This window comes from Dipodomys merriami, unplaced genomic scaffold (assembly GCF_024711535.1).
Source record: "Dipodomys merriami isolate MVZ:Mamm:240054 unplaced genomic scaffold, mDipMer1.0.p SCAF_238, whole genome shotgun sequence".
NCBI classification, from domain to species: Eukaryota; Metazoa; Chordata; class Mammalia; order Rodentia; family Heteromyidae; genus Dipodomys; species Dipodomys merriami.
Window position 1 is genome coordinate 1543323 of NW_027203804.1, and position 2937 is coordinate 1546259.

A 2937-nucleotide genomic window follows, 5' to 3' on the forward strand; every position below is an offset into this window, starting at 1 on the left:
GTTTTTCCGGCTTACTCAGCCCATTTGGGATGAAAATAACACCAGTTTTGTGCTAGAATGCTATTTTAAGGCAAGCATCAACCAAAGTCTGAATTTGCACAGTCAATAGTCTGCAGATACAATCTAGTTCAACAGATAAATCTATTCAACATCAAACAACTATATATTAATGGGCTAAGAACCCAAAGATGAATTTGGAAAACCAGAAATTATTAGCGTTAGGGAGAGATGTGGGTAAAAAAATATGAAAAAAGTTATCTGGGAAGGCACAGGGAGAGTTATCTTAACTAAGTCCTTATCTCAAAGCAGGAAATAGGTTGGATAGGATGGAAGTAGAGAGAGAGAAAAAAAGAAGAGAAAGGGAAAAGAAACGAGACCAGAAAAAATAGAAAATAATAATTAATAATATTATGCAGAACAAAAACAAACTATTCAGAGAACATGAATATAATGAGACTATGGGAGGGATATAAAGGAGATGTGAAAAGGTTAAAAATAAAAATACTTAAAATATTATATAGGTATAAAGAGGTAGTACTGCTATTAAGGAATTTAAGTCTTAAAGATTTTGAATTGAGTAATAAATTTGTGGAGTAAGTGTGCACACAATTGGGGTAGAGTATATAGTCAACTTCCGGTTTATCTGAGGATGTGCAGGACAATTAAATCACATAAAGAAGAACGAAAGAGAAGAAAAGGTGAAAAGCATAAGAAAGGAAGATAAAAAGATCAGAAGTTCAGTAGAGCTACACAAAAATCAAAAAGAAATTTAAAAAAAAAAGAAAGAAAAACGCACACACACATGGATCCCTAAAATAAAAATTATAAGAGGAAAAAAAAGTTACTAGAAACAATTTTTTCCAAAAATGTTAGAAATTTTAAAAAAAGTTTTAGAAAAGAAAAAAAATTATGAAAAGTAGCAAAAAAAAAAGACAAAAAAATTCTTTCTTTTTTTTGGGAGGGGTGGGAAAAATCTGTATCTCCCTTTTGTCTGTAACCAGCCTTTTGTTGGAGTCTCTGTTCTGCTTGTGGTCCTGTGGCTTGGTTGATTTCTTAAGTCAGTTTGTTTGAACAGGGAGAAAAATACTCTGCTTTACGCAGAATTTTGCGTTCCTCCTCCTAGGCTAGTTCAATGGGAGTAGGATCTGCTTTGAATATCACAAAAGAGGGAGATGGCTTTTTCCTCAAATTTGGAGATGCTGTGTTCAGGCTAGATTCTGGGTAGTATTGAGGCCTTTCAGCAAACAGTAGCTTTTCCTGGGGGCTAGTTTGTGAGAAACTCACAGAGCCCAGCCTGGAGCCATTCTCAGGGTTTCTGTTTACTGAATTTCAATTGATTGTCGAGGCTGCTAAAGGGAGGGGCAGCCTATGGCTCTGATTACCTGTTGAAGAAAGCCACTCCTGGGGCTGGTGCCCGAGCTGGGTGTCTTTTCCCTGGGTGTAGCTGAGTCTGGCAGGTCGGCTTAAGTTCTTGTGACCTGCTAAATGACACTAATTTTATTCAAAGGCCTGAGTTGGAGCTAGCAGCTCCGTTGAGCTTTGTCGGTATCCAAGATGGAGATCTCCGGTACTGGGTGGGGAGGGGTGGCCTTAACTCCTCTGCTCCCTGAGAAGGAGTGAGGATGTCAGGCTTCTACTCATGCCGAGTCTTGGTTCCTGGGTTGTTTCTGGTATGAGAACTGCAGGATGAAGATGTCCGCTCCTTGTTGGTTCTTGCTGGTTTTGAGTAGAATCCGCTTGCCCGCAGTGCTGGTTCCTTGGTCTCGCACTCTCTGTGATTCAAGTATGGTGGGTTCTGCCACCGCAGCAGTGGCAAGAGCTCAGATTTCTCTCCTTGCCTGGATTTTCCTTCTCTGGCCTAACTCTCTGTCCTGTGATGGCACATATGGTGTGATTCTCTGGCTTAGGACTGTTCACTTGAACTCTAAAACTGCTTTCTATGCAAGAGCTTGTTTAGCCACCAGCTTCTCCTCTGCCATCTTCCGAGGCTTTCACTACTAATATCACTGTTTGTCTCAAAATGCTTTAAATTCTACTCCCTCTAAGATGGGCAGAGAGTTATACTGTGGAACTTTTCTCCTCAGAGAGTGAGTACTACCCTATTGTTTAAAATAGACAAAGTACCTTGATACAGACACTGGGTGTGTGCAAACAACAAGTGATAGTTAAACAATGTTCTTATTAGTTTATAAAGATGAAATTGAAATAGAGCAACTATGAACTCAAAAGGAATGTGCAAAAAAGACAAAGGCACAAAGTAGAATGTGTCAAGGAAATGCTGAAGTATAATTTCAAATTATGTACTCACGTTTGAGGGTGTGTTCAAAGTACAGCTTCAGACAATGCAGTTGGATATCTTGGGCGGAAAACTGCTTTAAACTACTTTGGGATAACTACCAGTAGAAGCCCCTAACTCTGACTCTAATCACATCACAACATCATCAACTTAGGGACTATTTTCCAAGTGCAAAGTACAAAAAAGAGGGCTCATCACAGTTAGTGTTCTGGTTGAAGTAATGGCAATCACATAACTTTTCTTATAAGTCTTCATTTTTTTGGAAAATGTAGGAAAAAGTAGGAAAAAGTAGGAAAAAGTAGGAAAAAGTAGGAAAAAGCCAAGTAAATATTTTGCATGTACCTAAATTAAGTGGTATGCGTTATGTTGGTCTCTTTTTAACTGGGAAGCTATAGATTATGTCTTTTTATACTCTAACTTAGAACAATGATCTGCTGTCAGTTATTTCTTCTCTTCCTCTTCTTTTGCCCTTCCACTTACATAATTTTTATTTAAAGAGACTTACTTGAGCTTGCATTTCTAAATTCTTCAAAATTATCTGAATTTCTTCATATTTCTGGAAGCCTCCTATATCTTTTTCAAGGGAATATTTTGTCACTACCATTTTTATCCTATATGATGTCTTCCTGCCTAACTCTGCA